At 48.0% G+C, this 7,628-nt stretch overlaps 2 long non-coding RNA genes across 2 annotated transcripts in view; one reads left to right on the top strand and one right to left on the bottom strand.

Moving 5' to 3' along the window:
- Window positions 1-2,317: 2,317 nt before the first annotated feature.
- LOC134966705 (uncharacterized) overlaps window positions 2,318-7,628 on the bottom strand; it is a 196,628-nt gene continuing 191,317 nt past the window's right edge. Inside the window, exon 3 of the long non-coding RNA XR_010188691.1 lies at window positions 2,318-3,282. This is a non-coding gene — a long non-coding RNA (uncharacterized LOC134966705). The remainder of the gene's footprint in view (window positions 3,283-7,628) is intronic.
- LOC134966706 (uncharacterized) overlaps window positions 2,318-7,628 on the top strand; it is a 34,827-nt gene continuing 29,516 nt past the window's right edge. Inside the window, exons 1-2 of the long non-coding RNA XR_010188692.1 lie at window positions 2,318-2,404; window positions 2,506-2,608. This is a non-coding gene — a long non-coding RNA (uncharacterized LOC134966706). The remainder of the gene's footprint in view (window positions 2,405-2,505; window positions 2,609-7,628) is intronic.

The raw sequence follows: 7,628 nt of genomic DNA, 5'->3' as shown, positions 1-7,628 counted from the left end.
CAGTGTGCTGTGCATACACACAGCCCGATCCATCGGGGGACTGACGTCATGAACTGGGCGGGCGGCCAGTCAGTCACCGCCGGCCGCCGCAGCATGTGTACGGGCGGTCGGACAACCGCCCCGTACACACACAGCGACGCGCCAATATATCGTTAGATATATTGGCTGTCGGCTGTGCTGCGCGGCCGACGCGATACGTCTGTGAACGACGGAGTTCACAGACGTATCGCTCGTACACACTGGCCGACGGACCCGCGATGTATCGGCTGTTCAAGAGAACGGCCGATACATCGACCAGTGTGTACGGGCCTTTAGGCCCTCATTCTGAGTTGATCGCTCGCTAGCTACTTTTTGCAGCGCTGCGATCAGATAGTCGCCGCCCACAGGGGAGTGTATTTTCGCTTTGCAAGTGTGCGAACACTTGTGCAGCCGAGCGCAGCAAAAACAGTTTGTGCAGTTTCTGAGCAGCTCTGGACTTACTCAGCCCTCGCGATCACTTCAGTCTTTTTGGTCCCGGAATTGACGTCAGACACCCACCCTGCAAACGCTTGGACACGCCTGCGTTTTCCCCAAACACTCCCAGAAAAAGGTCAGTTGACACCTATAAACTCCTTCTTTCTGTCAGTCACCTTGCGATAGACTATGCAAATGGTTCTTTGTTAAATCCATGGCCCAGCAACTATCCGCTTTGTACCCATACGACGCGCCTGCGCATTGCGGTGCATACGCAGTTTTGCCGAGTTTTAACCTGATCTCAGCGCTGCAAAAAGTTGCTAGCGAGCGATCAATTTGGAATGACCCCCTTAATAGGCAATCTTGCAACTGCTGCAGTACTTGGTGCCAGAGGACATTACAGGGAAACGTGACTTTCTGTTACTAAAGAGGCAGTCAGCACTCCCATATTCCTAAAACCGACATCAGCATATCCCAGTCCAACACCTCAGGCGGGATACATATGATATCCCGGTAGACGGAATGCCGGCTGGCACTCTGACAGCGGAGTCCCGGCAGCAAGTCCCCTCACGGGCTCGCTGCGTTTGCTACGCATAGGGCCCGGTGGTTTGCTGCGCTCACCACAGGTTCTTTTCCCACTCGGTTGGTAGCATGGACTCACCAACTGAATGGGAATACCAGGCGGATGTAGGTTTAATCGGCGGGTGTTGGGATTCCGGCGTCGGTCTCCAGAACACCGGGATTTCCGACAGCCAGTAAAATGACTGTATCCCCCTCATGCTAGAACAATAAACTATTACCAATCCTTCTGCCTTTTCTTCCAATCCGCAGTCAATTCCACCTTGATTATTACCCACCCATACACAGCACTCAGCCCACTCTCCTCCTCCCTACATCTGGGTCCTCATTTTCACACACACACTTCCTTCTGCCCACTATGCTTTGCCAATGACCTCCCCCACAACTCCCTCTGCTGCCACCTTGATTTCTCCTGTGTTTCGCTCCTGCACTGAAATGCAGTTCACCGCCAAATCAGACTTTCCCCCAGTCTCCTAAGCTTCAAGACCTCAGCCTAGCCTACCACCCCTACTCCTATGTCTATACTCCCCAATTCTGTTCCCCTTCCCTCTTTGTGTCTCTGTGGTCACCCACACACCCTGTAGATTCTAAGCGAGCGGGACCCTCTCTCCTATTGTCTCCATTATGCAACGGGGGGGGGGGGGGGGGTTGGTGTATCAAACCTTGGAGTGAGATAAAGTGGGGAAGGTGAATCAGCTAGATAATTGTATAGTGTATGCCCCAGCTTAAGTAACAATCACATTACAGTGACTGACAGTTGGCCTGAACTCTGACCTCCCACTAATGTCAGTGATGTCATCACCTGAACATTCTGACACCTATATACATAAAAGGTAAAACAGTACAGGAGTAGTATACAATATAGTGAATAAAGCCACACTCTACCCTATATTATTTTCATATTACCTGAATAATTTTATATTGGAATTATTAATTAGGGAGGTGCTCCCAAGAATAAGATATAACATGACCGGATATCTCAAAAGGAAGAAAAGAAAGCAATTTCATAGTGGGGCACACACTTGAGCCTGTCAATCGTCCTTTTGAATTGAATTCCGCTTATAGCCGTTGGTCCTGGGTTTTTTGTCGGGTCTTGCAACTCGATCCGTCGCTGCTATGTGTGAACAGACCCACCCTGGACCGCAACCCTGCTCAGTAGCAGGATTATTCCCAGGACACCCGTAATGTGAATTGTGAGCGGCATTACCTGGGTCACAATGACCAGGGTGATGCCTAAAAAAGGTCTGATTGGTGGGCACATCTCCATACGTCCAAAGTAAGCTGGTAGAACCGGATCACTGGAAGACCCGGGTCCAGTGTGAACAGTGACAACCTGCAAATAACCAGAGTCCATCACCCATGTGTGAAAGGGGTAAGTACTCAAACCCCATCTTTAACCCTTGCTCAGTTTCCAGCGTCTAAACTGGGGGTTTATGTGTGAAAGGGGGTATTAATCTCTATACGCCCATACAGAATAGGACCATCAAGCACACTACAACCTTCTATGTCAGGCTGCACAGTATGGACTGACCAGTGTGGAGAGACTAGAGGAATATTTCCTGGACTGCTTGTGAAGGTCTGTACCTCTAGATTGCAAGGTCTCCTACCTACCATTTTTCTGACATCGGCACTTTCTCTGTCAAACTGTACTTTGTTCTTTTCTTTTATTGCGTATTGTGACATCACATACTTAGAGGATGATGATGGAACGTCATCATAGGTCTGAGCAGCCTCCGCACACTATAACACACAAATAACTGTAATTAATCTGTCACTAACACTATAAATCCATGAGTGTTTACACACTTGATATAAAGGGGTCTATCATTGTGCTATGACCCATCCTTGCATGCAGTTTCCGAGTAGCAAAGCAGTGAGCCTGAGCCAAGGGAAACACGAGCTGAAAGTGGTATATTTCTCCCAAGATGACTGCAGAAGTCGTCTGTTTCTTCCCATTTAACACCCCTGGTGGATTTTACATTGTGTAGTTTTTCCACAACACTTGCAAAGAATGTAAACAAATCAGAGTTTGGGGGCCACATCTGGATCCCACGTTTGCAGCATCTTGCTGCAGACTGAGTAAGACGATAGCTGTTACCTCCATCTGTCAGATTCCCAACCTTCAGTAAAGTCAGCGGATTGCATTCATTTCCAGAGAACGTGCTGGTTATATGACCTCTCTGATTGAGAATGCGGTTATTTACTGTATCCGTATATGCTCCCTGCATTTCCACATAGATCACATATGAGCTGCATAAAAACAGAACAGAAAGGACATTCATGGAAATCGGCAGCAAAACAGTCTTCAGCCAGTCAACCAGTGAACTAATACATATTAAAATAAGTAATGTGCATATATTTAGTATAAATAAGTATTCTTATCTCAATACAAATCCACTCGGGAGTATGCCAGGTCAGAATGTGATCCTCTTATGGAACGATTTTTTTCCACTTTAGGAAGACTTCCAAATAAAATAAAAACTTAAATAGCATATCAAGTACAATCCACCCAAAACCCAGGCTAGGGATGGTCCAGTCACTGACACGGGTAAAATAGGAACTCCCAAAGGCCTTAGTCCTTCCTAGGTAAGTGTGCCCTTGAGAAATGAGCAGGAACCACCAACACATTTGAACCATGGTGACATGATAGCATCACGCGTTTTTTTCCGCTGCACATCCATGCTGTAAGTCTCCCATTCCATCCCCATCTCAATGGTATTCTATTGTACCGAGATCTAGTGACTGTGAAGGCCAATGGTGAACACTGAACTGGTTGTTTGTGGAACCACCTTGAAGTGATGTGTGCTTTGTGGATGTGGTAAAGACAATTTAAACAATACTCAGTTGGTATTTACGTGGTCCAAGGTAACATTCCACACACTGTTACACCACTTCCATAAGCTTGAACCACTGACAAAAGGCAGGTTGGATCCATATTTATTCCAAATTATGATCCTACCATCTACATGTCGCAGCAAAAAAAAAAATCAAGATTCATCACACCAGGCAATGTTTTTTTCTCAAGTCTTCAGTTGTTCAGTGATGTTGAGCTTGTGCCCACTGTAGCATCATTCTTCTGTTCTTAGATAACAGAAGTTTAACCTGCTGAAGTAGCTCAACCACATCAAAGTATGCGTTTCAGAGCTGCTCATCTGCAAACCACTGTTGTGTTGAGAAGTAGTTAAATGCTACAAGCCTCTTAAATGAGTGTTTTTTTGCATGACTCATAAGTAGGCTTACCATACTATCCCCTTAAACCAGGGCTTTCATGAATTACACAGGTTCTATGGCTGATTAAAACCAGGTGAAATGCAAGCTTGAAGTCAACCAGCCACAAAACCTGTGAAATTCACGAGTGTCCCAGTTTAAAGGGATAGTATGGTATGCCTACTCATAAGCAACAATATCACATTTCTGAGTAACCAGACTTAAAGGTCAGGATGATTAGACTGCAGGTGTATGTTCTTTACTTGGCTCTATATAAGGGTCTGCATATGCCCAAGCCTGTCACTGTGCTATTGGAGCATCACAGTGCTATCCTGTTATCTTCAATAAAACCTACTCTGGTTTGGAATTAACAGTGTGGACTAACCCTCTTGCTCACATTCACTACAAACCTGCCAACTTGCAGGCATCTGTATTGGCATATGTTGCAACATATGGTTATTTGAATTACTGTAAGCTTGAACTGGTCTAGCCATTTTACCTCTAACCGTATTCTTCAGCAAAGATAATTTCACCCACTGGTCTGCTGCTCATATGTTTTTTCATTCTGTGAACAATATTCTACAAACTCTAGAGACTGTAGTACAGTTTTGGAGATATTTAAACAACCGTCTCAGGCACCAACAATTTATTGAGGTCCTTGCCTGCAGTCATGATGCACCAGTATAGGTGTATGAGTAGAGGGAGGAGTCGCTTCCACATCAGAAGGGAGATTGCTGTCCCTGTGCTGTGGGCTACATTATATAAGCAGTAGAGATGAGTCTCCGCACACAGTGGAGAGGGACATGTTGGGAACCACTGCACTACAGGTAGTTTGAGCACAATAAAATTGGAAGAGCCTCACACTAGAGAGAGGATAAGAGAGTGAGTCTATATAGAAGGGAAGAGCCTCCTTGAAAATGTGCCACATACTGGAAGGGTTGGGTCAGCATGCTTAATGAAAAGTGTCTGTGGCAGAGAAGTAGGTCCCACCAAGTAAAAGCCCCACCATGATTGGGAAAATGGCTAGTGAGAAGGGAAGGAACCCTTGGCCAAATGGAGAAAGAACCCCTGTTTATAGAGGCAAGAAGTAGAAGATTATATGTGTTTAACAGTATGTCTGCAGAGCGGAGTATCTGGATATGGGGACAGTGTGTTGGATTAGCCTGGAGAAACCTCAGCGATGGCAGAATGTGCCAGCATTAGCATGGTTATCAAGCAGGACATCTGGATTTTAAATATGTGACTAGGCTGCGGTAACTGGAGAGCCCCCTTGTAATGATGTCCCCATACCATGAGCTGCACCACTGCACCTGGGCAGTCTACAGTATTCAGATCCTGGTTAAAGGAGCGGTTGTGAGGTGCATGAATTGTATCCCTGGTGTAGGAGGATGGTGATGTTATAAAACTAGAATGCTGTGATTATAGACATACTACTTCATGCAATATCTGGTAACTAGATACAACACTGCTGTGATTAAAAAGTGTGCTGGTGAAATGAGGAGACTATACTTTAAGAGTCTGCTAAAGTATTATGCTGGAGGAGGAGGTAAGATGCTCAAGATGTGTGTAACCATTACGATTTGTGTGGATGAAGATTTGTGTTAAGTTGACATATTTCTGATGTTCTGGAACTACAATGATTCTTAAGGCGTACAAATAAAAGATGTTTATATTGCATAAGAGATGACCTGGAGCTCAATAGTTTATAAATCTGCATTGCGCCCCATGGCAGCATCCGTGTCCACCTCCTTTAAATCTCTGTGCTATAACACATGTATTTTGGGACCCTCTGGTCCGTTATGCTTCAACCATGACATATCTGGAGCTTAAGAGGAAGCATTTGCCACATTGCACCCTGGTATTATACTGTTACATGTGAGGAAAGGGAATATACATATTTTGTCCCAATTGGTTTTGATGGCTGTTCTACGGAAAGTAGACCTTTATATGCTGAATATAACAATAAAAAAAAATCCTATCATGCTGGTTTTTCATGTGGAGTTACGTTTATTTTCCCTAGTTAGTATGATTACGGTATATTGCAGAATTGATAATGTATTAAGTTAATTTGGGTACAGGTGCGTGGCCACGCCTCCACAATAAGACCATGCCCCCTACAGTACCCAGTCCTGGCACCGCACTCTACTGCCCTTTATGTGAGTGAGGCAGTAGTGACACGCACAACCACTATGTTCTGAAGGATTGATTGCTTAAAGGGACATCGCTTGTTCCAGACAAGCAGAACGCGGTGAACAGGTGACTCACTGATACAGTACACTTTCCTCCTTTGTAGTGCACATTTGGAGTTTTAAAATGTTGTTAAAGCGGTGTAGACTGGATTCCCATGATCCCAAGGTTATAGAAGGTACTTTTGTAGGCCCTGAGATCAGAGAATTACTAAGAGACTAGGTGCTTCACCGCGCCCTACGGGCGCTCTTCACACCGTCGCAAGGGGCTACGCCCCCTTAACCCTTGCATGCCTTTCTGGGGTTCAATATTTGTATTATATGGAGTATTACCTGCATTCCTTTGTTAGTGGTTAAATATTGCACAATGAAAGGGCGTGCGATGGTGAAGGAGGCGCAGCCCCTTGTGACGGCGTGAACAGCACCTGCAGGGCACAATGTACAGAATGTAGCGGGTGCGGGGGGGACTGCAGATGGGGGAGGGTGTCTGTAGATGCAGCGGGTGGAGGAGGGTGGAAGTGGAAGGGGCCCGGATGGGGAAGGGTCGGGAAGTGCTGCGGGTGGGGGAGGGGCAGAGGAGTGGGGGCTGCAGATGGGGGAGGGGTCCGGGGGCACTGCAGGTGGGGGAGGGGCAGGGGTGCCACGGGTGGGAGCGGGGCAGGTGTGGGGCTGTTGCGGATGGGTGAAGGGTTCCGGAGGTGCTGTGGGATGGGAAGGGGCGGGGGGTGGGGTAGGGGTCCGCAGTCGCCGTGGGTAGGGGAGGGGCAGGTACGGGTGGTGCGGCGGATGGGGAAGGAGGTCCGGAGGTGCTGCAGGTGGTGGAGGGGCAGGTGCGGGGGTGCCATGGGTGGGGGAGGGGGGGGACCGCGGATGGAGGAGGGTGTCTGCAGATGCTGTGGGTGGAGGGGGGCAGGTGTGGGGGGAGACATATATGGGGGGTGGATGGTGGAGGGGGTCTGGAGGTGCTGCGGGTGGGGGAGGGGCAGAGGAGTGGGGGCTGCAGATGGGCGAGGGGTCCGGAGGCACTGCAGGTGGGGGAGGGGCAGGGGTGCCACGGGTGGGAGCGGGGCAGGTGTGGGGATGTTGCGGATGGGTGAAGGGTTCCGGAGGTGCTGTGGGATGGGAAGGGGCGGGGGGTGGGGTAGGGGTCCGCAGGCGCCGTGGGTAGGGGAAAGGCAGGTACGGGTGGTGCGGCGGGTGGGG

Source organism: Pseudophryne corroboree, chromosome 10 (genome assembly GCF_028390025.1).
Source record: "Pseudophryne corroboree isolate aPseCor3 chromosome 10, aPseCor3.hap2, whole genome shotgun sequence".
In the NCBI taxonomy this organism is placed as follows: domain Eukaryota; kingdom Metazoa; phylum Chordata; class Amphibia; order Anura; family Myobatrachidae; genus Pseudophryne; species Pseudophryne corroboree.
The sequence above is the reverse complement of the archived record's forward strand: the minus strand, read 5'-3'. Positions and strand labels throughout refer to the sequence as shown.